The sequence below is a fragment of the Alligator mississippiensis genome, chromosome 5 (genome assembly GCF_030867095.1).
Source record: "Alligator mississippiensis isolate rAllMis1 chromosome 5, rAllMis1, whole genome shotgun sequence".
NCBI classification, from domain to species: domain Eukaryota; kingdom Metazoa; phylum Chordata; order Crocodylia; family Alligatoridae; genus Alligator; species Alligator mississippiensis.
In genome coordinates this window covers 7,441,776-7,469,519 of record NC_081828.1, presented here as the reverse complement: position 1 = coordinate 7,469,519, position 27,744 = coordinate 7,441,776, and the positions used below count along the sequence as shown (strand labels likewise).

The window sequence follows — 27,744 nt, the reverse complement described above, 5'->3', positions numbered from 1 at the left end:
CTCCAGGAATGTCCTTAGCATCTTGCAAACTATGACAGATTATCTTTAACTATATGGCTTGTTTCAGGTTGTTGTAGCCTGAGCCAGCTCTATTTAGATTAGTGGAACCTTTGCTGTTGCTGTGGGTTTAGGATTCAACCCTGGGACTCTAAAAGATGAACTATTTTTACAAATGTTATATTTAGAGTATTGGTTTAAAGACTAATTTTAGCTTAATTCATGGTTTTTTATGTATTTCATAATGTTTTAAAATTTTGTTACATATATTGCTTAAATCTATTATTGCTAGCTTAATAAATACACAAAGCACTGTTAAACACCATATGTACAAAAGGCATTTGGCAGAATGAGCTATGGTTTCCAGTGTGGTTTGTGTGAGAGGTGCTGGTAATGCCAAAAGTACTACAGTGCCTCATAAAATGAGCTTTTTATGAAGAATTAGGTCCCTCAGGGTGGAATACTGGCTGCCAGCTTTTAGATAAATATAAAATTGAGTTATTACATCCCTTGATTATAGTGTATAAAAGTTGAAAATGATGGTAGTGAATAATAAAGAATGTCCTATTGTTAAACTATAAACTATAACTATGAAGGCTGAGAAAATGTTTAAATACTATATTTAATAACTTGATATATTTATTAATCTTGACCTGTTCTCGGTTATGATTTTATGATTCCTGAATCAGAAAAAGTTAGTATAATTTATGAAACTAAACAATTAGCTAAGATGAAAAATGCAATCATTTAGCAATTTTTCTGTAAAATGAAGATGTGGGTCATTAGATGAGTACTTATTTCCAGTTTTTGAACAATAGAATTAAAAATACTTTTCAACATAAATAATTATTGAAAAAGGTAACTTTAAACAGTATCTTCATATTCTGTGTATGGATTGTGACAATACAGTTTGATTTACCTTTTGGAGGGCAGATAATATTAGTAATAGTGTTTGCGCATAATGTAACACAATGGGACTCTGATCCTGTTTGACACTTCTGGACACTCCCAAAATATAAGCAGTACTATCACTACCTTCATTTACTCTTTCTCCTTGACAATAGCAATACTGCATAACATTGTATACAGCTTATTTGCAAGTCATGTGTGTCAGATTTCTGATTTTACAGTCCATTTTTTATTATATGTCAGTCCAGTGATTGTTTGGAACAATTTTTCTGGTCCAAGGTAGTCCATACATATTAACTGATTACAGGATACGATACTCCAGCTGATTGTTGACTGTGGTAAAATCTTGTGTCTCTTTCCATCAATGGAGCATCATCAAGTATTCTCCTTGTAGGGGGTGAATGGTTGGATGTGGACCAGAGTCTTCCCCACTCTGCCAGATGCCAGAGGGAGTGTGGAATAAGGCCCCTCCTTGCTCCCTTGCCTAAGGGGCCCTCAAGCTAGCCTCTGGCCGGGCCCATGACCCTACTGCTGGAGCCACGAGGGGGCAGGACCCTGATGAGGCAGTAGCCCCTGTCCTGGTGTTCGGGGAGCACAAGCCTCTTCCCAGCATGGGGGCACAAGCAGGGGTTAGAGTTGCCATGGACTGTGATGAGCAGCAGCTCTGGGGCTTGGAGGGGGCCATAGCCCCGTGAGCACCCCCCCCCCCAGTGCCACTGCTGCTCATCTGTGGCAGCTTTCCCTGCCCCAACCCCAACCCTGCCCCTCCCCCTGCCCACAGTGCCTCCCCCTGGAAGAGGCTCATGGTCCTGGACACTACAACAGGGGCTGCTGCCCCCCATCAGGTTGCTCCCTGCCTTGCCACTCTCGGGGCAGGCGGGGCCAGAGGCTGGCCTTCATGTCCCCCATGGGGGGGGGCAGGGGGTGTTCTTTCCCCTCCCTCCGGCATCTGGTGGAGGGGGCAGGAGAGGGCTTATCCCACTGCACTCCCTGTAGTGGCAGTTGGTTCAAGCAGACCCCACTGCAGTCCCCTGCAGTCAGAGGGGAGAATAACCCCCGACCTTGCCCCCCATGTAAGGGGCCATGCTGGCTGGCCTCTGGCCCTGCCCCCACCCGTGGAGCACTGAGGGGGAGCAACCCTGATGGGGGCTGCAGACTGTGTCATGGTATCCTGGACCATGAGTCTCTTTCCAGCGGGGGGCTGTGCTGTGAGCGGTCCAGGGAGAGCTGCCTCAGATGAGCGGTGGCAGCAGCTCTAGGGGAGCTTCTGAGGCTATGGCCTCCTCCAAGCCCTGGTGCCATTGCTCATTGCAGTCCGTGGCAGCTCTGACTCCCGCTCACCAGCAGGGTCCCCTAGGCGAGGGGGCAGGAGAGGGCTTATCCCATTGTCCACCTCATTCAGGGAGCAGGTGGCGATCAGGTCAGTTATACCCTGGTTGTGGTCCCATGGGGGCAATAGGGTTAGAGGGGGGAATAACCCTCCTCTCTGCCCCCTCTGCCTCAGGGGCCATGCCGGCCTGTGTTTGCCCATGATCCTGGCTCTGCTGCTGCAGCAATGAGCTGGGAGCACCTGGTGTACTCCAGCTCAAGTCCATGCTGGTGGGACAGAGAGGGGGGAATTAAATCCCCTTCCTGGCCAATTTACTTGAGGTTACTGCCAGGGCTGGCCGTGTCCCCCTAGCACAGCTTCCCTGCAGCCAAGGGCTGCTTTAGCACCCTTGACTCCTGGCCCAAGCCACTACAGGCATGCGCCTGCATTTTGAGAATGTCTGTTCACTTGCAAATTGGTGCAATCCACGCAGGTTAGACTGACCTGCAAAGATTGAATCAATTCAGGCTCTGGCTTTTTGAATATCTGTGCCTAGCCTAGATGTTTGTATACCTAACAGTGCATGGCACCTTGTGGCAGCCTTTAGAGGATCTCATGGCACCCCGCAGTGCTGTGGCATTGTGGCTGAGAGTCACTTGCCTACCATGTATCTAACAGGAAATGGCTAAGTAGAGACATGGAGAAAGATGGAGTTTAGGGATTCTGAGTCAGACTGAATCATATTTCATATATCATTGGTTTACTGTTAAATAAAAGCATGTGTGTGAAACCTGAGATTCCCCATTACCTCTAAAATACTACAGGTCCTTTGCAAATTCTGTGCCTTTTTAAGGATGTATTAAATATTTTATTAAATAATAAATATAATATGATTTTGCAAGACAAGGGAGAGAAGGGAAGAGAACTTTCCAGAACAGAAAAGGATGTTAACTTTGTAAGAATTGGTATTACAGTTCATTGAGCTACACAGCCATATTATTCACGTAGATCAAAAACAAAGTTGGCTTGCCATTATTGAATAAGTTTGTTCTGACAGATTCTTTTGCTGTGAGAAACTCCATTTACTTAAAATGGAGAATACTGGTAGAGCTCTTTCTTTGTAAGGTATTTCAATACTATGGTGATGCAGGCAAAATTGGTACCTAAAACAGACCATCTGTACTGTATTTATTTTTCAATTTCTCTGTGCAGTAGGGAAGTGCTATTATTCCATTTTTGTCTAGGGAACTGAGGCAGTGAGACTGAGGAACTTTAACAAAGTTGCACAGAAAGACTGTGTTGGAACAGAAATTTTAGCTTGACCTCCCACAATCCAAACCAGGATTCTTCCAAAAGGGCAAACAGATATTTATTGTGTGTGCACTGTACGGCAGTGGCTATAGATCAGCTGGCATACAGATTTCCTGGTGCCATTTTATGATTGTTTATGCTCCATAAGGTAATTTTAGAAAGATACCAATTTCACTGGAAGCCAGGAAATAATTTCAGTGAAAAACAGATGTATAGTTATCTTTGTGTATGATCAGCTAAAATAAAACAACTGTCACTTTTGAAGGCCTACAGATTAGATGAAAATGAATATTTCAGTGAACTATAGTTTCTCTCTTTTCCCCTCTACTAATACATTAAATGATCAATTTGGAGCTGATTTATTGTAATGTTTTACCAGTATTTCCCTTTCACTCTACCTGGGACAAGATGGGTGCACAGGGACAAAGTTCCTAGGGAATAGGTACTGATAGATTCACTTCTGTTCACCAGCTGGTCTTTCCTGAGCTTAAGAGAGGATTTGGATGTACGTATATTTTTCTTGAGAACATTTGAGTTGTGTTTCTGGGGGCAGGCCGAGATTGGTTGTCTAAGCCTGCATGAGGCTTAGGTGAAGTTTTGGTACCTAGGTTCCAAAGAATGATTTATTGTGTTGCATTGCCTACAGCCACAAAAACCCATTAGGCAACTAAATTCATTTGGTGCCTCCATTATACTGCAGAATTCCCAGGGCATCTATGCTAGGACTTCTGAACATGCTCAAAAATTTGAGTTAGATTGCTTAGGTGTTCCTGGGTGTGTTTACAAGTGCACTAGATCCAGTGGCAGTTTACTCGCGAGTAAAATACTCATGAGTAGATGGTCCCAGGCAGGCATCTACAAGTGTAGAGAAGTGGGAGCAGATTTGCTGTTAATACCTGCAAACTGCTCTATCAGGGGCCCTGCAGTGGGCCCCTGCTGCCACCAGGGGGAACTTCAGGACCCTCCTGGGTAGTAGCTCAGGGGCTGGCAGGGAGCACCCAGCCAGGAGACAGTTGTCTCTTGGCCAGGGCTGGGACATTACTCCCCCTGGGGACTGCCTGCTGGAGAGCCTGTTCCCTGCTCAGCTCCACATTTTCCCCAATAGTCCAGTTATGATTGTAGGAAAATAGGGCTGAAGGAGACTTCATGACATCATCTATTTTAGCCCCCTGTACAAGGCAGGATCATCCCTGATTCAACTCTCTCAGTCAAGTGCCTGTCTAACTTGCCCCTAAAAATTTCCAAGAATGGAGAGTCCACAATTTCTCTAAGTAGTCTGTTCCAATAGTTGACCACCTTCTTAGTCAGAAAGGTCCTTCTAATCTTCAACCTACATTTCCTCTGCTGAAGATGGAGGTCAGTGTTCCCAGTTCTGTCCTGTACAGCCACAGTGAAAAGCCCATCTCCATCTTTATAACTGCCCTGCTGGTATTTAAAGACTCATTATCAAATCCAGGTCTCTGCATTTTTCTTTCTTATCTGTTTACATTTTTCATAGATTTCATAGATGTTAGGGCTGGAAGGGACCTTGAAGATCATCAAGTCCAGCCCCCTGCCCCAGGGGCAGGAAGTCAGCTAGGGTCAAAGGATCCCAGCAAGATAAGCATCCAAACGTTTCTTGAATGCGTGCAGGGTAGGTACCTGCACCACTTCTGGAGGGAGTCTATTCCAGGTCTTGGGGGCTTGGACAGTAAAGAAATTTTTTCTTATGTCCAGCATCAAATGGTCTTGGAGGAGTTTATGACCATTGGTCTTTGTTTTTCCTTGGGGCGCTCTGGTGAATAGACATTCCCCTAGATCCTGATGGACACCCCTTATGTACTTATAAGCAGCCACCAGGTCCCCCCTGAGCCTGCATTTTTCCAGGCTGAAGAGTCCCATGGCTCTCAGTCTCTCTTCATAAGGCCTATTCTCTTTCCTCCGCTCATGCGCGTGGCTCTCCTCTGGACTCTCTCAAGCTTCTCAACATCCTTCTTGAATTCTGGAGCCCAGAATTGGATGCAATGGATTTTCTTGATGTATGGGGCCCAAATTGAACATAGTACTCCAGATGAGGCTTTTCCAGTGCCAGAGTAAAAAAATAACTTTCCTTGGTTTTCAAGTGACACTTCTGTTAATACAAACCTGTTGGCTTTTTTTTTTTTGCAACATGAGCAGATTGTTGGCTCATATTCAGCATATGGTATACTGTAACCCCCAGGTCCTACTCTCCAGTAATGCATCTTAGCCAGCCATTCCCCAGTGTTTGTTTGTATATTCTGTCCCAAGTGCAGAACTCATCATTTTTCCTTGTTAAATTTAATCTGGTGATTGTGGACCACTTTTCCAGTCTATCCAGGACATGCTGGATCCTAGCTGTAACCTCCTAAGTGTACTCTAATTGGAGTACTTGTCCAAGAGGGTGCCCTAGCACCAAGATATTGAATAGGCTAGGTGAGGACGTTCTCTCTCCTTTTTGTTGAATCTGGACTATGAGTAGTCAAAAATTTAAGTGTCATAGGGCCAGCAAGCGAGAGCATGCCTTTAAGATGAGTGGTTATGACACTTTTGGTGAGGGGGGTATCCTGTGTCTAGTCCCTGGTAGCAGGAGTGTTTCTGTTTTTCAGCTAGTGACTATATAATGTAAAATGCTTAAAACATTATGGAAGTAGTTCTCAAAACTCAGGAGAGGGCCATAACAGGCAACAGAGAAGGACCCCCATATACTTGATCCCAGCATAGTTCTAGCTAAGTCTGAACAAAGTTAGAAATTGATTTCCAGGAATCAGGAACAATGTTAAAATGGTACGGTTTTATTTTGGGGGTGTAATCCTCAAAGGTAATTTACAAAACACCTTTCATAGACGAGCCTACGAACTTCACTTCATAAATCTACTGAATACAAAAAATCATGGACTAAATACAGACATTGGATTATGACACATTATAACCTGCCTGCTATCTGATAATCCCAGTAACCTCTCCACATTGTACCAGCTACATTTATCACCAGGTCGACATTCTTCCTTTTTCCTCCCCCACCTACCTGTCTCACACCTATTGTCTCCCATGGCCTGTGATCCTCACTGCCACCCATTTGCATTTTCACAGACCTGCATTTTTCATATTGGCTTCTCTTCTATCCAGGAGATCACAAAACAGCAGCAGACTCACGCTATGCCTGAAGAAGTGTGTTTGTGTACAAAAGCTTGCAAAGAACAATGTTTCCAGCTATTTAGTTGGTCTAATAAAAGATATCACATTTACCCAAAGAACACTGTCTGCCTATGGTTTTATTTTAGCATTTTTCCTTTTAGGATCTTTTCTGAAAGTTGAGAGAGTGAAGTTGGCTCACACAAGTACACATATCCCAGCCTTGATGCAAAAGCTTTCATAATGTTAAATGCAGAGACTTTTCAAGAGCTTTTTCAAAATATGCATTTGTGCTTGTTAATCTCCTCTGATGCTCTTTAAATGTTAAAGAAATAATGTGTTTCTTGAAATTAAAAATGAAACTGCTGTCTGCTTCTACTCTCTTTTCAATCATCAAGTGGAACTGTGCCAAGAGTCATTAAATTTTCCATCCTTTGGATGAATTCTCATTTTTTATGACAAAAATGTTAAGATTGGGTAATTTGTTCAATGTGGTCTGTGTTCAAGAGGTCATCATTAAACAAAGTTTTGTAAAATTTCAGATTCAACCTTTAATTACTGTAGATCTGATTTCATTATGTTGACTGATTTACCACCACCTTATGGTGGAAAAAACTGACAAAAATTGGTAAGTCTCTTCTTGTTCTACAGGAAGTTTACTGACTTGCACATTTTGTGTTAACAGCCTGATAAAAGTGCAATGCTGATGAAATGCAAATGATATTAATCAGTTGGAGCAAGTTATAATCTACATTGTATTAAGTGATCTCATGTGGCTTTTATAAGTACATTTATATAATTTTTGTTAAACTTTTAAATACTTTTCTCTAATTCAAAAGCAAGTTAACATACTTCAGAAAATCTTTGTGTGAAGCTTAGACTTGCAGTCATTGAGCACAACACCATTTACTTCATTGAGGCTGCAATCCACAAACAATTGGCCTTTGAGCTTTACCATAAAATGTTGATATATTTTTCTTTCACTGTCATGGAATAGCTTTTGTATTTTCAATAGTGATGAGAGAAATATTCAGAACTTGTAATGCAAAAATCTAGAACTTATAATAGAACCCAAAGACCTTTCAAAATTACATGTTAAAACAAATAAGCTCTTCTTACATCTCAAAAGAAAATAAATTTACCCAATTGTTGGAATCATGCCAAGATATGTAACACTTCAACAGAAAGGTTGTTAAGAGAATGCTTTATTATCTTTTGAGACCTCTGTCTTATATGTTGTCTATAATATAATACAAATAATAATAGTGCCCATCTTTTAAGAAAGGGAAGAAGGAGGATCCACGGAACTATAGACCAGTCAGCCTCACCTCAGTCCCCAGAAAAATCATGGAGCAGATGCTCAAGGAATCCATTTCTAAGAACTTGGAGGAGAAGAAAGTGGTCAGGATTCACCAAGAGCAAGTCATGCCTAACCAACCTGACTGACCCTGTGGATGTGTGAAAAGCAGTGGACATGCTATAACTTGAATTAGGCAAGGCTTTTCATACAATCTCCCACAGCATTCTTGCAAGCATGTTAAGGACGTACGGGGACTGTAACATGGATAGAAAGCTGGCTGGATTGTTGGGCTTAATGGATAGTGATCAATGGCTTGAGGTCTAGTTAGCAGCTGGTATCAAGTGCAGTGTCCCAGGAGTCAGTCCTGGGGCAGGTTTTTTACAATATCTTCAATAACAAGCTGGAAAATAGGATGCATTACAGTCAGCAAGTTCAAGGACGACAACAAGCTGCAGGGAGTAGTAGATATGCTGGAGGGTAGGGCTAGGATTCAGAGTGATATAGGCAAATTGGAGGATTGGGCCAAAAGAAGTCTCATGAAACTCAGCAAGGACAAATGCAAAGTTCTGCACTTAAGACAGAAGAATCCCATGCACTGGTATAGGCTTAGGATCAACTGGCTAAGCAGCAGCTCTGCAGAGAGAGACCTGGGGCTTATAGTGGATAATAAGATGAATGTGAGCCAGCAGTGTGCCCTTGTTCTCAAGAAGGCTAATGGCATCCTGGGCTGCATTAGTAATGGTGTTGTCAGCAGATCAAGGAAAGTGATTCTTCCCCTTTATTCTGCGCTGGCGAGGCTACACCTGGAGTATTGTGTCCCGTTTTGGGCCCCCCACTACAGAAAGGACGTGGACAAATTGGAGAGAGTCCAGCAGAGGGCAGTGAAAATGGTTCAGGGGCTGGAGCACATGACTTATGAAGAGAGACTGAGGGAACTGGGCTTATTTAGTCAGCAGAAGAGAAGACTGAGGGGGGATTTAATAGCAGCCTTCAACTATCTGAAGAGTGGTTACAAAGAGGGTGGAACTAGACTGTTCTCAGTGGTGAAAGATAACAGAACAAGGAGCAACGGGCTCACGTTGCTGCGAGGGAAGTTTAGGTTGGATATTAGGAAAAACTTTCTCACTTGGAGGGTGGTAAAGCACTGGAATGGGTTTTCTAGAAAGGTGGTGGAATCTCCATCCTTGAAGGTTTTTAAGGTCTGGCTTGACAAAATCCTGGCTGGAATGATTTAGTTGGGGCTGGTCCTGCTTTGAGCAGGGGTTAGACTAGATGTGACCTCCTGATGTTCCTTCCAACCTTAACTTTCTATGATTCTGGTTTATACTTTACCATTGTTTTTAATGGGGATTTCTGCTTAAAACTGATGGCATGATCTGCGTTTTTGTTATTGCAAAATTAGGAGACTGAATTTGTACATAGGATTATCAGATTATTGTAGGCTTCAGTTACCAAAATGTTTTCTGAAATTGAGTCCTTCCACGTGTGTGTGTGTGTGTATGTGTGTATGTATCTATCAGGGGTGTGCGAAGTGGGCATGATTCATTTCGGATTTGGCCTGAATCAGGGACAGTGATTCGATTTGTTGATTCAGATCACTGTCCCTGATTCGACTGGGCTGAATCCGAACCTGAAGGTTCAATGCTGATTTGGAGAATCAGTGATTCGGATATTGACTCTGCTTTAAAAGTTTTTTTTCTACATACCTTGAGGTAGCAGGCATGGCTTGTGAACACTGTGATGCTGGGGCTCATCAAGTGTCTCACAGGAGTGCTGGGTCCGCCACATGCTCAGCCACGTCCACTTCTGGGTCTGCCAGGGAGAGTGCCAGTGCTCCCCCCCGCACCCCTCTGGCTCAGTGATTGGCCACGGGGGGATCCTGGGTGCTTCCCCCCAGACCCAGGGGGCACCAGTCGCTGAGATGGGAGGATGCACGGGGGGGGGCTCCCAGCACGCTCCCCGCTGGACCTGGAAGTGGACTGGAAGTACTTCTGGTCCATTTCCAGGTCTGCTGCCACACGTGCTGGGGAGCCCCCCTGCACTCCTGTGGGACAGTCCATACACCCCAGGACTGCAGCTCTTATGAGCCCCTGCTACCTAGAGGTATGTAGAAAAAACATTTAAAGCTGTGTCTATGTCTGAATCTTTCCAAATCTCCCCAAATTGATTTGGAGGGTTCTGATTCGATTCAGAGAGATTAACAGGTCCTCTAATTTGATTCAGATTCGGAAATTTGGTCACCAAATTGGGCTGAATCTTTGCGGAATCGAATCAAGGTGCTGAAGCTTCGCACAGCCCTACTATCTTATCTATCTATCATGAAAACTAAACTAAGAAAATAAAGCTGTAACGTTATCAGAATACTCCAACAAACACAGCAGAATAGAACAGTACTTCAGCCCTCAGAGCTGAGGATAACTGAGTGCAGAATACTCCCATAGTTGTAAAACACTGGTTTCTGATTCTGTTTGCATTCAAGTAAATGACAAAATCTTCATTAATTTATTTTCAGGATCATTTCTAAGTCTGGGTTAACACAATATAGCAAAGATAATAGAGGCACATAAAGAATGAAAAAAACACTTATGAATGCTGCTGTCTGTCAACTGTATTTAGATACTATTACTAATGACCTATGCTGTCTTTTGGAGAAGAAACCAATTCCCCACCCAGGTTTCCTGTGTTATAAAAAACCTTTATCTTGTATGATTGACTAGCTGTGAATAACCCTCTTAATGAGATTACTATTTTGACCTTAATTTCTATGAGTGTTTGGTTTGAGGAAAGATGTAGTGGAAGTTTTTATGGATGTTTCTGTCTACAATGTCTGTTTTCAGTTTACTTTTGTGTCATTGAGGTATATTTGGTTCATTAAACACTAGATATTTTTGGAGTTGCTGGCAGTAACATATACTGTACTTCACATAGAGATATTAAGTGGTTGTTGCTACCAGTGGGGATAATTTAACAAATGTTTCCTTTTTTTTGAAAATGTAGGTTGCCACATTTTCTACTCCACCAAGAGTAGAAAATACATTTGAACCTATTGCAAGTTAGAAGTCACAAAAAATTAAGAATGGGAAGATTGATTTTTTTTAAGTTTTATATTTTTAATGACAACCACTGTATGACCCCAGGCATAGATTAATGGATGTAGTATGCACAAAGTGATATCAGCTAACATATATGACATTACTCAGATGTCTCAAACTCCGGAAAATGCATGTGAATGATTTATGGAATTGATATTAATCTCTTTCCAGTAAATGCATTACTAAAGTTACATGGGAAATTGATGTTACTGCTGTAATGCCAAATTAATTTCTTTCTTGCTAGGTCAGCATTGTAAATGAAACTACATTTTAACCTTTTATATATCTAAACAGGATACAACATGGAAGACATTTTTACAAATATCACTTGGGGTGTGTTAGTGCTTAAGTGCTATCTGCAAATATACATAGCATTACTTACATAAGTTGTGGGAAATATATCTTCATGATATATGGAACTGATACTAGTTTGACAACAATTAGTATAAGTACGTTAATCCACGTTCTATTAAGGAAATTGTATGGCAGGAAGGACGTGCTTCACTGAAAGCTACCAAAGCCTTTCCATTGTAAGGCCAATATCCTAGATGTGGAATTGCATGGGTACAGGGGTCCCAGTGAAATTAGCCAGAAGTTTTTCGGTACACCTCTCTATTTGTGAAGATGTGGTGCCAAATTATCTTTTTCAGTGGCTTATATTTTCACCCAGCTTTCAACTTTAGGGCTCAATTTATCCATGCTTGGTCTATGACAGTGATTTTTTTATTAGTTTAAGCAAAGATGATTCAGACATTTTTGAGTATGACAGAATGAGCTTCATCTACTCCTTGCTTTGAGATGAATATCCAGTTTCTATCCCTCTGGCTCTGCCCAAGGCTTTCCATCTGGAAAAAAAGAGGAGAAAAAATAGGAGAGAATAGCAATGACACTGCTGCTATGAAGGAACACATGACCACATTGAACTAATGACTAATATCCTTATCTGAATGTACAATCACTGAAATAAATGCAGCTGTGTTTATTTCAGTGCAATCAGACATATTTGAATATAAAATCATTGACATAAATGCAGCTGTGTTTATCTTAATTGGTGCATGTTCATCTGGACATGAGTGTGACATCAGTTTATCGTCAATGAAGGTACAGATGTACAGACATATGAAGGACACAGAAAAAGCTCATTTAAGCCAAAAGTGCACAGGAACCATTCTGCCTGGGTTGGCGGGCATGGTACCTTAGAAATTAGGAACACACACTGGAAATCACTACCGAGAAGGCCCCAAATATTTGGAACCTAAATTCTGATGATAGAAACAGCTGTCCAGAAAAAAGGGTTCTCTGTAGAGGAAAAGATGCCCAATCCTGCAGATACAATGGAAGAAATTACTTTGAAGAATTCACTCTTGAAAAAAGGAATTTTATTAATCCTCAGTGCTTGCTTTGACATTAGCACGGTCCTAACCTGCAACCTTATTCTGGGCCTGCATCTAATAATGAGGTCTAGAATATGCTTGCAAACCTCCTTCTGAATCCCATCCCACTGGGTACCCAGGTCCTTGCAGGTTATTGAAAGTATTTGGCAGAAAGGCAGACAAAAATTGAATATTTTTTTTGTTACAGTGTTGGTCTTTCTTCTTCAGGGCATTCTCTGTCTTGTTGCCACATTTGGATATTGGAATTATTTCTTCTCTGCACCAGAGCCATCCAGTAACAGACCTAGGACAAACTGATCTCCAACTTGGTTTGTGGATATGGGGATGAGGATGACACTGAAGAAATGATCTCACTCAGAATTAAAGAATTGTATACAGTAATTGTTCTGGAGCTAAGAGCCATTAGAAGGGCTTTATTTTCACTTGGGGGGAAGCTGAATGTTTTGCCAGGATAATTAACGGTATTTTGTTCAGACATTTCATCAGCTCTTGTCAGTATCCATCTGCATTATCTCTGTTTTACAGATGTCAGCAACCCAGAAACTCTGATTCTCCACTGAATGACCGTATGTAGTCATTTTCACCTGTGCAAAATGAGTGTCCAGTGACCTAAAGATGATGCCATTCTGAGCTGGTAGTCCTTTGCACTCACTTTGTGTGGGTGACATTTATGACATAAGTTTCCAAGGCAGAGAATTATCAAGCCCAGGAGTATGAATTGACTTGGTTTATATAGTCTAAGTGCACCAGGCAGGGGACTGAAGGTAAGGATGTGCACTTTTCAGTCCTGGTCCTGCTGCTGACAGCGTATAGCTGTATCACAAGTTGCATAACTGTTCTGAACCTGTTTCCTGACCTATGAAACTGATTTAATGGACTATTTACTATAGTTAAAGGTGATTATAACCCCCAAACATCCCAAATCCCAAATGTTTTGTTTGAAAACTTTCAGCTGAAAAGCAAAATTAGAGGTGCGGTCTGACATAGGACTCTTGGCCGAGCGAGAACAATGCGGGGAAAGGATCCATCCAACAATTCTCAGAAGGCACAGTGGTATCAGTTTTAAACTGTTTTGTTTTGTTTTTTGGACATAAACTTTTAGGTTTTTGGTTGTTTGGTTTTGAGGAAAAAGTCAATTTTCTCTGGATAGCAGACGCTTGACAAAATGTTTAACTGAAAACCCAATTTTCAGTTGATAAAACATTTCAATGTCCAGTACTTACCAGTTACCAAGACAATCGTGCAGCCTAATACAGTAATGGTAAAATGCTTTTTTTACCAGCTGATCAGTTGCTGAAATGGGAATGGAGTAAAGGTGTTTATGGATTCCGGTTTCTCTTTGTAATAGACTTAGCACATTTAATCCGTTGCCACTCAAAATCCAGCTAGAGAGTTTTCTGAATGGAGGGGCATGGAAACCTTGTCTATTTATCTCCAAAAGTTAAAATACATTTCAGTTAAACTCAGTTGTTGTTGATCTTTTTTGTTTTCGAAGTTGCTTTTTAATTCTTAACTACCATTGTTGTGGGACAGAAGGATGGTCTTGTGGTTAAAGCAGCAGATGGAGACTCAAAAGATTCTGCATTGAAGTTTCAGCTTTGCTCTGTTTCTTGTGTAACCTAGGGCAAATGACAGCCTGTCTCAGTTCTGAAATGGAGGTAAAATTTATTTCTTATTGCAGGTTATACAAGCACTTGGTGTGGTTTATACAGCCTTGAGCTAGGGGGATTGAACTAGATGATCACCTAAGGTTACTTTCCAGCACTATTTATCTGTGATTCTGTGCTGTAAATCAGGGTTGTCCAACTTCTGGGTGGTGGTGGGCTGCTTGCCCCATGGGTTGCAGATCCCTAGGGTGCATGGGCTGCACACTGCAGGGTTCTCCCTCCTGCCATGCAGGCAGTTGTCTTCCTCCCTGCCCCTCACCATGTGCAGCTCAACTCTGATCCCGGCCATGTGTGTAGCAGGAGAGGGGGAGCTTAAAGCCCCCAATTGTCTTAGCTGCAGGAGCAATGGGGGGAAGCTGTGGCCAGGCAGGATGCCACAGGCCTCAAATTAACCCCTTGTGGGCTGCATGCAGCCTGTGGGCTGCCAGTCAGACAGCTGTAAACCAAATGAAGATTTTTTTTGGCTAGAAATAGAGTTTGCTGAATGAAGCAGTTGAGCTGTGTTGCAAAATAATCCACTTCATTGGAAAAGCACATCACCCTTTGCCCCACTCTTGATGGTATGTGGTAAGGGATGGTGTGATCTCCCTGCTTTCACTGCCCAGCCAGACCTGGAGTATGGGTCTGGCTGAACAGGGAAGGGATTTTCGCCTTCCCAGCCACACTTGGGGCATGGGTCTAGTTGAGCAAAGAAGGCAAGAGGTATTAGACATGTACCACAATAAAGCACTGGAGTCTTTTACCACCATTTGTTGCACCGCTGATTTGTGTGTCATGTGGTGCAACAATGGGCATCGGTGTCTATTTGCTCAGCATTTGTGCTGCTATAAAAAAAAGTTATGGAAGAACAAATGCAACATCGGGCAACGTCTGTTTTCATCCTTTGTATGACTGAGCTGCTACTGTACTGCAGGATTAGGTTGGACAGTACACTATGAAGTATACAATGCTCCATTCCCTTGAAAAAAATATTAGTTGAAAAGCGCATTTTGGGAGAGATTCTCCAGCACAAACTATCCCTGTTTTTCTATTTCAGGATTAATGCATTATATGTTATCAGCTTCTGAGAGGGAAATAATTTATTAACATCTTTTCTGATAAACTCAAAGTTAATTGGGATACAAAATGTTAACTTTGAAACATATTATTCCTTTGGTTAAGCAAATAGTTTTGTATTTGCATTTACTGATTCTGCTCACTGCCCTAATTGCCTTCTTGATTCAGATTTTACCATGATAATTTTGATTTAGTGTTTGTATCTCTAAAAACAAACTGAGAGCAAACTATATATTATCACTGCATGCTCTTTCAACAGCTAGTGGAAACTCTAGGATCTACTACAATGACATAATACAAAGGTAAATTACCATAATATATAAGGCAATATTATTGTGTGTTAGCAATCTGTGATAGATTACTAGTCTGTTTTGCAACCAGGCAAAATTATCTGCTTTCCATATCTGATGCACTGTAAACTGGCTTCTAGTTTGGTGTACTTGGCTTTTTAAGAGTTATTTGAATATTTACTGTTAGGCTACTATATTGTAAATAATAAATAATTTGATAGCCTTTACTAAGTGTATAATTTATTGTCAAATTCTGGTGCATAAAACATTTCAGCCTTTTCCATGAATATAATGTAAAAAGATTGAGCGCCAAAGTATAATAAATCTGGAAATCTTTTTTCTTTATTTTAGCATTTATTAGTTAGCTTAGAAACCCTTATATTCAGAAAGGTCTTCTGAAATGATTAATCATACTGAGGATATTTCTGTCCCTTTTTTAGTTGTGTCTCTTCACAATCATAGATTTAATTAGCATCACATGCTACTCAAATAGACTTGTAAATAAACAGTGTGGTCTTCAACTGGTCTGTGGACTGCACTATCCTTCCTCTTTTGATCATGGTGCTTTGTGATCTGCAAGAAATGTTGAAGGTTGACAGTGGCCTATTTTTTTCAGAAGTCTGGTAACTGCTGTACTGTAGCAAAATATGTTCTCTGGTCCAGAGAGCACAAAATCTTAGCGTCTATGCTACAGTCCAAAGATGTGACTTCTATTGATATACAAGCTAGTACATCTAAACAAGTTGAACTGTAGCGCACAAAAGCACAGGGCTCACAGAGAAATGCAAAACCCACCCTAGCTTGTGGGTAGGCATTCAGGTGGTTAGCAAGAGCTGAGTTCCAATGGGCTGCAAGAACTTAAACTTCTTTCAAGACCTGAGCTAGTTAGTTGAAAACTAGCTTAGTTATGTCTGCATGTGCTGCAGTGTTGACCTACACATAGGCAAGATAAACTAAGACAAAACAGAGAACACTAGTGTTACAAAAAAATCCTGATGGTAATGTGCGCTGGTGTTCTGTCATATCTTTTCATCTGAAAAAATAAAGACTGATTGACATCAAGATAAAAGCTTAAATCCTTGTTCATTATTATTACAAAAGTGTGAGAAGTCTTAGTCCTTTCACACTTCTTGCTTAATTATGCTGGTTATTCTGTTTATCTTCAGAAATCACCTATTCCTAACTGTCCCACAGTCTAAACCCTTCTCCGCCTTCTAGTTATCTTGCCTTTATTATGGTAACCTTCTTTCTGGCTTCACTGTCAAGATCATCCTTGTCCTGTATATTAAATCCATCCATTGCCTTCTTGTCTTTTAGTATGTCAAATTAGAGCTCCTTTTCCTAATCAATGCATCATCTTTCTTTCATTCACATCTTTTTTTTTCCTTCTTGTTTATTTAATCTGTGCAATCCTCCCTATCCTTTTGGCTTTACCACTCTCTTCCTTTCCTTCCCTTCCCTTCTCCCTTGGACTTGTGTTTCCATACTTCCATATTGCTGTGCCCTTTACTTAAAATGGGCTTTCTATCCTCATGTACAAGGAACCTTGCTTCTCCTCCTTGAACAACCCTCCTTCAAACCCACCTTTTCAAAACCCTCTTTAACAAATATTCCCTGATTCTTGTTTTGAATGATCTTTACATTTTCCTTTTATGGTCGTGGTCCTACTGTTTTATGCTTATCTTTTCTTATTTTGCCAGTATGTTCTTTGGCACAGGATGTGTTTCTTATCTAACATTTCAGTCATGCAGTTGAGTCGATGGGACCATTTACAGGAATAGGGGGTTAATCATGCTAGCAAATGATGATTCAGAATCAGTGCATCAGGATGTGATCATTTACTTTCTAAGTCATTAGACTTTCTATTAACTTTCCAAGTTGTTGGAAAGAGTCCCATTGAATCCTATTGACTTCAATAAGCTTTGGATCAGGCCCTTAATTTATAAAGCTTTTTTTCTGTGAACTAATGGCATTGAAAACCAGTTATTTAATAAGTAGGAAAATGTTCTGTTTACTGAACCAGGGGTCAGTAAGAGCAAATCTTAGAGGGAAGTTAACCAGTCAGATCACACACGAATATATAAGCATTCTGAGCGATTAAAATCAAGTCCACTGAAAGCTACCTGTCTAATCTCTCTCCAGTTACCATGATATTTAGGCACTTTTCAGGAAGTAAATATATTGTAACAGGGGGCCTCCTCAGGGCCAAACTCTGTGGCGCACCCACCTGTTTTGGGCCAACCGCCCGCCTTCTTGCCCGCCACGCCTTGGTGTTAATTGATTCATTTACAGATGTCACTCAAGCGGGAGGCTGCCCATTTTAGTGCCCCAATGCCAGGGGGTGCTCTCTGTGGCTCCTATCCTCCCCAATACCGCAGCCCAAGCCTCGCAGATGGCATCTTGCTGTTCAGATCCTCACCGGCCCCATGCTGGGCCCCAGAATCATCCAAACAGGACCCCTCTATGATCCCTCCAATCAGGCAGCCTCTCCGCCTTCATCCGGGCGACCTAGCCCCCCGAAGCCATTTTCCCCTCTCGGGCGTGGTCCCCCCAAGACCTTCGGCTACCAGCCCTGGCCCACCTCCAGGCCAGTCGGGACCCCAGGCCCCTGGCCCTTTTGACCCCCCTGGTCCTGGTCCCGGTCCCAGCATGGGCCAGTCGAGGGTACTCTCTCGTTCGGGCTGGGTCTCTTGCCCCCAGTTTCTCCCAGGGTCCACCCTCTGGGCCCTTTAAACAAACAGGGTTACCCACCTGGTGTTGGGAGCTAGGGGTTAAGGCGTCCCAACCCGCCTTCCACCGGGGTGGTAACTGGCCTGGCATTTCCTGGGGGCTCCCGCGCCACTGAGAGCCCCACCAGGCCACCCACTCCCGGCAGGGTGCAGTTTTAGGTCATGCCCAGGACCAGGAGCCTCCTTACCATCCCCTACAGCTCCTCCCTTACCTCTAGATTGTTCTCAGCAGCCCTCCAGCCAGGCAATGTTGCTGCCTGGCCTCCGGCAGCCAAACTGCCCTGTTTATATAGGCAGCCCTTGCCTCCAAAATGGCTGCCCTCGTCAGGCACCTGGTGGCTGCCAGCTCCAGGCCCTTAAAGTGGCAGGCACACACAGTGCCCTGCCACATATATATTTTCCTAGATCTCTAATTTAACCTTCCCTTTAGAATGTGAGTAAAGGTAATAATAATAATAATAATACTTACAATCACTTTATAGCAAGGATAAGTTCAATGTAATTACACTCCCTATACTTTTAGGGAAACTAAGACATGCAGAATGTAAGAAACTTGCCAAAATTACACAAGGATTTGCTTATTTCCCTTGACAGCTGTTTCTATATGCTATCCTTTGAATGCATTAGACAGTTTAAGACTACACCTCCAATGGATCAATAAAATTAAACAAAGTGTTGATTTGTGTCAGGATGGATGAGATTGGTTTTGTTTTTTAGGAAGACTAGTTTAGATTCTCCTGGGTTTCTGCAGACATTATTAGGAATGCCCTGTAGATTAAACTGGGGGGCCCAAAACTGAATACAGGACTCCAGATATGACCTAACCAGTGCTGAATAGAGGGGAACAATCACTTCGCTTGGCCTACTGGCAACACACCTTCCAATGCAGCCCAGTAGGCTGTTAGCCTTCTTGGCAACAAGGGCACACTGTTGACTCATATTCAGGTTATTGTACACTGTAACCCCCAGGTCCTTTTCTGTAGAGCTGCTGCCCACCCAGCCTGCACCGGTGCATGGGCTTGTTCCATTCTAAGTGCAGGACTTTGCACTTGTCCTTGATGAACCTCATGACATTTCTTTTGGCTCAATCCTCCAATTTTCCAGGTCACACTGAATCCTAGCCCTACCCTCCAGCATATCTACTACTCTCCCAAGCTTGGTGTCACGTGCAAACTTGCTGAGGGTGCACTCTATGCCATCTTCCATGTTGTTGAGGAAGACATTGAACAGAACCAGCACTTCACTTGATACTGGCTACCAGCTAGACCTTGAACCATTGATTATTACTGTCCTGAGCCCGATGTTTCAGACAGTTTTCTATCCACCTTATGGTCCATTCATCCAGCCCATACTTCCTTAGCTTGCCTGCGAGAATGTTGTGTCAGACCGTATCAAAAGCCTTGTTAAAATCAAGGGTATATCATATCTACTGGTCTCTCCACACCCACAGTGCCAGTCACCTTGTCAAAGAAGGCAATCAGGTTGGTCAGGCATGGCTTGCCCTTGGTGAATCCATGCTGACTGTTCCTAATCTGCTTCATGATTTTTCCAGGGACTGAGGTGAGACTGACCAGACTGTAGTTCCCTGGATCCTCCCTTTTCCCTTTCTTAAATATAGGCACTATGTTTGCCCTTCCCCAATCATTTGGGACGTCTCCTGATTGCCATGAGTTTTCAAAGATGATGGCCAGTGGCTCTGCAGTCACATCAGCCAACTCCGCACCCTTGGGTGCATCTCATCCGGCCCCATGGACTTTTATATTTCCAGCTTTTCTAAACAGTCCCTAACCTGTTCTTTCAGCACTGTTGGGTGCTCGCCTCCTCCCCAAACTGTGCTGCCTGGTGCAGTAGTCTGAGAGCTGACCTTGCCTGTGACGACTGAGGTGAAATAGGCACTTTAGCCTTTTCTGCATCCTCTGTCACTAGATTGCCTCCCCCATTCAGTAAGGGACCCAGAGTTTCCCTGATCCTCCTCTTGCTACTGACATACTTGTAGAAACCCTTCTTGTTACCCTTCACATCCCTTGCTAGCTGCAACTCCAATTGCACTTTGGCTTTCCTGACTTCATCCCTGCATGCCCGATCAAGGCTCTTATATTCTTTCCTAGTTATTTGTCCAAGTTTCCATTTATAAACTTCCTTTTTGTGATTTAGTTTGCAGAAGAGTTCCCTGCTAAGCCAAGCTGGTCTTCTGCCATACTTGTTAGTCTTCCTTCACAATGGGATGGTTTGTTCCTGCACTCTCAGTAAGGCTTCCCTAAAGTATAGCCAGCTCTCCTGGACTCTTCTCCCCCTCAGACTGGTTTCCCAAGGGGTCCTGCCCATGAGTTCCCTGAGCGAGTCAAAATCCGCTTTTCTGAAGTTCCAGGTCCTTACTCCGCTGCTCTCCATCCTTCTTTTTCCTTAGGATCCTGAATTCTGTTATTACTTAGGGGTAATAATCCACCATAGTATGAACATGAGCCAGCAGTGCGATGCTGGAGCCAGCAGGGCAAACAATACTCTGGCATGCATCAACCGATGCATCTCAAGCAAAATCAAGGAAGTGATTCTTTCACTCTACTCAGTATTGGTGAGACTGCAGCTGGAGTACTGCATCCAGTTCTTGGTGCCGCACTTCAACAAGGATGTGGAAAAGCTTGAGAGAGTCCAGAGAAGAGCCACCCATATGATCAGAGACTCGCAAGGCAAGCCATACAAAGAAAGGCTGAGGGACTTGGGCCTCTTCAGCCTAAAAAAGAGGCTGAGGGGGGACTTGGTAGGAGCTTACATTAGGGGAGTATATCCAGGGCATCCTTGGGGAAAACGAGGAGTAATGACCACAAACTCCTGGAAGACCATTTCAGGCTCAACATTAGGATAAACTTCTTCACAGTTAGAGTGTCCAGACTGTGGAATAAACTCCCTCCAGAAGTGGTGCAATCATCTACCATAGAAATCTTCAAAAGGAGACTGGACGGTCACCTCACTGGGGTCACCTGACCTCAGTTGTCTTTCCTGCCTAGTGCATGGGGGCTGGACCCGATGATCTTGCGAGGTCCCTTTCAGCCCCCTTACAATCTATGAATCTACCATCTTCTGGTTGCTGCTTCCAAGTTGCCATCCACTACATTCCCCAGCAATTCTTTCCTGTTTTGATAATTATAATTATAATTTTGATAATTATAGTGTAGTCTTAATTTTCTATGTGGCTTCATAATGAACTAATATATATTTTGTTGTATTCTTTGAGAAAATATACATTTCTCTGTGAGAAATATAAGTGTGCAGAGAGTTAGAAGATGCACATATTAAGTAGGTCAGTAAGATTCTACTGTGAATGCTTTCTCTAGATTTATCTAGACTTATAAGCTGCCTTGTGTGTCCCAAGGAGCTATTGCAGAACAAAGAAAGCTCAACCAAATAAAGCTCAACTTATTTGTGAATGTTAACATTAAATTGATACTAGCAGAAAGGATATCAGAAAGGGATGTAATAAATACTGAATATTTATTATTGTTGTTTGTACAGTGATAATACCACAGGTTGCTAATCAGCATTGGATCCCATTTTATACCAGATGTTTTAAAAATGAATAGATAGACATAGTTCCTTCTCTGAAAAAACGGAGTTTCTCGTCCTGCAGACAGATCCCCATGGGCAGGTCCTGTGCTATATTGCAAGCTATTGAGTTCAATTGGAGCTGTGCAGGCAAAGATCTATCTATGTGGATCCTGTTTCAGGATAAGCTCTGGCCTAACAAAAGGCAAGATACAGCAATCTGATGTAACATACAGTCAGAAAAAAGGAAGAAAGAAAATAAAGATCATCATAATAACATCACGTGATGACAAATTCCCTGCTGTGTTGGGCGCTTCTGGTTAGGCAGACACCTCTCCTGGGATTGAGCAGTTTTTAGAAATGGGCCTACAAACTTAAAAATAAAATCAATATGATGATTTGAAGCAATTTCAAAATGTATTTATATCAAACCATGATGACCTGTATTATTTTGGATTTCTCTTTCCCAGAAATTGATTTGTTTTGTTCTCTGTTCTTTTTAAACAATTTTATATATAAAATAAATGTTTGCCATTACCTACCCTGCCAATAAACTATCCCCAGCAGCCCTTGTGTCTCAAATTACTAATCCTTTTAATCTCTTAAAATAGAAATACTTCTCATAACAACCATAGATATTGGATCTATACCACACATGAGTTTTGAAAGTTACTGGGGTCGTGTATAACTAAGGTCATGCCGTATATGATAAACTTACTGGGTGTGTCTACACGTGCATTTACTGAGCAGTAAGTTACTGTGCAATAAGCGGTTTTTACGCAGGCATCTACATGTGCAGGTGTTACAGCACAGTAATGCTTTGTGGACTGACTTGGGACTACCAAGTCCCATGTGCCTTACTGCACAGTAACTACTTGGGTGTAAATTTGCTACCTGCATCATGCAGGTAGCAAATTTACACGCAAGTTGGTTTAAATCGCTATAGTTACTGCACTGTATGGGTGTGTAGACACGTGCCTGTACTATGCTGTAATTTTCAGTTACTGCACAGTAACTGTGCATGGGTAGGCATGCCCACTGTGTTTCAGAGCAACATCCTTAGGCATAATGCTCTACTCTGGGCAATTTGTCTGTTAAACTAGATTCAGATTAGCTTCAGTATAGTGCTTTGGATGGGATTAAAAAACATTCTTGAGTGAATGTCAGTTATCCCACTCCTATGCGAATGAGCATGCATGCAGCACCACTCAGATGTGGCTATACTACTACTGGCTGAGGAGGCAGCTTACCTGGATTAACCAATCAGGCTTGAGGATACCTCTCTAGGACATGGTAAATTTACCATGAAACATGGCCTAATACTTCTGCAGCTGCCAAGGAGCTCCCTGCCTGTCCCCTGTGCAAAAGGTGAGGAAATCTGTCACTCAGTTATGGAATATACATACTGACATCACTGTGCTTAGGGTATGAAGTTGACAGTGAACCTCTTGAGCATGTAGATCTAGCTCTTGACACAGTTGTTCTCCTGCTTTTGATTCATCTGACTGGCACCTAATGACATGAAAGGAATTAATACATACCTCTTTTATTTGAAGATTTCATTAACGTTGGTAGCACTGACACATCATAATACCTCTGTGTTCTTTCTAAAAAAAATAAACTAAAGCTTTAAAAGGGAAAACCAGTAATATTATTAAAATCAGGAAACACAAATGATTCATTAGGTACTTTTTAGGATGCCAATTATTTTGATGTAATTGCTCAGATAATGTTTCCTAATCTAATAAATCCTTGTAATAAATTTAATATACTAGGATTCTTTTATAAATCACAACCAACATGTTGTAAAGTGCATGCATATGGGTTATATTAAAATGCATAATTACAATTAACCCTGAATGGATTTTTAAAATGTAATTTTAATTAACCCTTATATCTTGTAGTTACTTTTCTATATGCTGTAACTACCAAAGACTTGTATAAATGCTGTAACACCTTTTTATGCGAGACTGAAGAATGGTTTTAAGATTAACTTTCAATGTAAAATGACCTTCATACAGGCTCACTGTCAGGGTAAAGTAGGAAAAGTAGAATATCATAATGAAAACAGGTTTTTTAACCCATTTGCATTCAAGGGGCTTGATATATCTTCAGGTTGCTACATTAAAAAAGAAGCATATTAGCATTACCATCTGAAAATGCCAGAAAAGAGCTAGTTTTGAATAGCAGCAGAACTAAGCTGTTCAGAAAGTCAGGCTCTGTGAGACCTTCAAAAAACATTAAAAAAATCAAGACATCTCAGCTCAAAGCTTGTACTGGGGGATAATGCTACGTATCTAATCATTTTATGAGCAAGTAGAAGTTCTGAGGCTGACTGCCACCCTCCTATCTGGCTGTGCAGGAGCCTTATAATAATGAGGGAAGAAAATGCTTAGGAATGCAAGGGTTGGCCCTTCCTCCTCTAGAGGTTCTCTCATTGGCCAGCCAAAGGGAAATAGAGCAGGCTTTTCGTTTGCACCATTACTCTCCCTCCTCCAGTTCTGAAACCTCTTGCTTATTCTGTGGTATCAGAGCTGAGTTTACAGAATATTTTGAGGCTCACTGCACACATTTACACATGCTATTAAAGTGAAACAATAAACTTTGGCACTTATTGCTCTTGGGCGCCGTGTTTACATGTGTGTCCAGGGCCGCAGCACTTTGAGCTGGGTCAGAGCAGCCCCAGCTGTCAGAGGGCCCCAGGGGTCACACTGCCAGCCTGGGGCTGCTTTGACCCGGCTCTACATGCTGCAGAGGGGCTGGCTGGGGCATGAGGATACTCCAGGGCAGGGCTAGCCAGCAGTCAGCCCCCACACTGAAGCAGCCTCATGCCCCAGCCAGCTGCATCAGTGTCTATACATGCATTGCTGTGGAGTAGCAAACTGCATCAGGAAAGTACTTGCATTTACAAGTACTACCCTGCTGCAGAGTAATTCATTTCCTGCAGCTTAATGGGTCCACACGTGTAGACATGAGATTTTTACTGTGGAGCTGCTAAGTGTACTCTGCAGTAAATATCTCATGTGTTCACTGATTGTTTTTCTAGGGTCAGGTAAAACATTATTTCTGTATGGGCCATATTTGATAGAAGTCTGGATGCTGTTTTTTTTTTTTTGTCTTCATTACAGTTAAGTGGGAGAATTATTGTTAATATTGTATGAGAATGTTTGTCATCCCTACTTATGATTTGTGAAGATAAAAGTGAAACAAGCTAGATTCCAGATGTTAGAGAGACTGAGATTTGGGGTCTTTAAGAGGAGGCTGGACAGATATTTGGCTGGGGTGTTATGACCCCACACTCGTTCCTGCCCAGGGTAGGGGGTCGGACCTAATGATCTGTTTAGGTCCCTTCCGACCCTAAGCACTACGAAACTATGAGATCTTGCTAGTGGACCTTGTGCCCCTAGGAAAAGGAGAGGTTTGAAGTCTTTGTATATCAAGTACCTTCTATGGTACCCTCTGTTCTCTTCTTGTGGCCTACAGGAAGAGAGCATTCAGAAGGAAGCCTCACTGTATTTGAGCAAACACGATTGTATATTTAATCATACAAAAGTGGGTGTGTATATATAATTGTCCATTCAACTCTGAAACATAGTTTCATAGTTGGTAGGGTCGGAAGAGACCTGAGCAGATCATCAAGTTTGACCCCCTGGTCAAAGGACCCCAGGAAGGTGTTCATCCAGCCTCCTCTCAAAGACCCCCAGGGTAGGAGCCATCACCACTTCCCTTGGAAGTTGGTTCCAGGTCCTAGCCGCCCTGACTGTGAAGTAGCGCCTCCTGATGTCTAGTCTGAATCTACCCTTTGCCAGCTTGTGACCGTTATTTCTTGTCACTCCTGGTAGTGCTCGGGGGAACAGGGACTCCCCCAATACCTGCTGGTCCCCCCTGACTAGTTTGTCCCCCCGGCCACTAGATCCCCCCATAGCCTTCTCTTGTGGAAGCTGAACAGGTTCAGATCCCGCTGCCTCTCCTTGTAGGGCCTGCCTTGCTGACCCCTGATCATGCAGGTGGCCCTACTCTGGACCCTCTCCATGTTGTCCACATCCCTCCTGAAGTGTGGCACCCAGAACTGGATGCAGTACTCCAACTGCAGCCTGACCAGTGTTGCATAGAGGGGGAGGATTACCTCCTTGGACCTGCTCGAGATGCATCTGTGGATGCATGACAAGGTGCGGTTGGCCTTCCTGACCACGTCCCCACGCTGTCGGCCCATGTTCATTTTGGCATCAATAATGACTCCAAGATTCTTTTCTGCCTCTGCACTGGTGAGAAGGGAGTTCCCCAACCTGTAGGTCTGCTGCTGGTTCTTCCTCCCCAGGTGCAGCACCTTGCACTTGTCAGTGTTGAAACCCATCCTGTTCTCATCCGCCCACCCCTGTAACCTGTCTCGGTCCAATTGCAGCCTATTCCTCCCTTCTAGCATGTCCACTTCCCCCCACATCTTAGTGTTGTCTGCGAATTTAAACAGGGTGCTTTTTACCCCCTCGTCCAAGTCGCTGATGAAGATGTTGAACAGTGCAGGCCTGAGGACCAAGCCCTGCGGGACCCCGCTGCCCACATCCCTCCAGGTTGAGTAGGACCTGTCCACCACCACTCTCTGGGTGCGGCCCTCCAGCCACTTAGTGACTCATCTGACTGTGTAGGTGTCGACACCACAGTCCCCTAGTTTTTTTAATGAGAATGGGGTGAGAGACGGTGTTGAAGGCCTTCCTACAGTCCAGAAAGACTACGTCTACAGCTACCCTTGCGTCTAAGGATTTTGTGGCCTGTTCATAGAAGGCCACCAGGTTGGTCTGACAGGACCTGCCTCTAATGAACCCATGTTGGTTGCCCCTAAGCATAACCTCCCCTGCTGGCCCCTCGCGGACATGCGCTATGATAATTCTCTCAAAAAGCTTACCCAGGATCAAGGTAAGACTAACTGGCCTATAGTTTCCTGGGTCCTCCTTCCTCCCTTTTTTGAAAATGGGAACCACATTGGCCCTTTTCCAGTCTTCTGGCACCATGCCAGAGCACCATGAGTGCTCGTAAAGCCATGTCAGGGGTCCCGCAATGACCTCTGCTAATTCCCTCAGCACTCTGGGGTGGAGATCATCAGGACCAGCTGATTTAAATATGTCCAGTCCCTCTAGAAGTTCCCTGACTAGGTCCTCACTGACCCTAGGCCTGGGTGCTCCCCCCGTGGGGCCTATGGGGGTCCCAGTGTGGGGGGTGACCCGGCCCCTGCTTAGAAAAATGGAGGCAAAGAAATCGTTAAATAGGTTAGCCTTGTCATCTGGTGTGACGACCAGATTTCCTAGAATGTCTTGCAGAGGCCTGACGTTACCCGGTACCTTCTTTTTACCCCCTGTGTATTTAAAAAAGGACTTTTTGTTGTCCTTGATCCAGGTAGCTAGTCCTAGTTCCATCTCTACCTTGGCCTTCAACAGTAACTGCTGCTGAAGACTGGTCTCCATGGGCAGATCTGGAATTTTGAAAAAATATAAAACAATTTGCAGAGCTGTAAAATAGGAGAATAAAGACCAGGAGTAGCTAACAGACGGCAAAATTGCTGAGAAAAGATAGCGTGAGAGGGGAAAAAGGGGGCGTGAGAGATATTAAAAGGGAGAGAGGACCATTAATACCTGTGGAATGAAGAGCAATTGTCAGGAATCAGGTAGATTATAATGAGCCTCAAAGTCAACTGACTCCTTAAGCACTGCCTAAATAGAAATGCCACTAACGCTTCTGGGCACTTGATCTTAAACTTAGGTTGGCGCAGGAATCAAAGTGGGGTGTGACTTCACCACTGCACCCCACTGAATCTGCTGCTCCTGGATTCTGCTTCTCCTTCCATACAGCTGGGAAGAGAAGGAACAGAAGCAACAGCCATCTTACAGGATCTCCATGCTTCTATTCTGGGCAGAAAATCAGCTACCCTGCTTAAGACATGCACCTTAATTTGGAAGACTGATTTTTGGGGAAAAGGTGCCTGGGGTATGTGAGAAAATACATGTATTATTTAATATAGTGTTTTGC

General features: G+C 43.0%; 1 protein-coding gene across 3 annotated transcripts in view; it reads left to right on the top strand.

Annotated features, from left to right (window-relative positions):
• The window catches only part of LOC102572691 (BEN domain-containing protein 5), a 1,452,508-nt gene that overhangs the window by 31,276 nt on the left and 1,393,488 nt on the right, over positions 1-27,744 (top strand). The window lies entirely within an intron of this gene.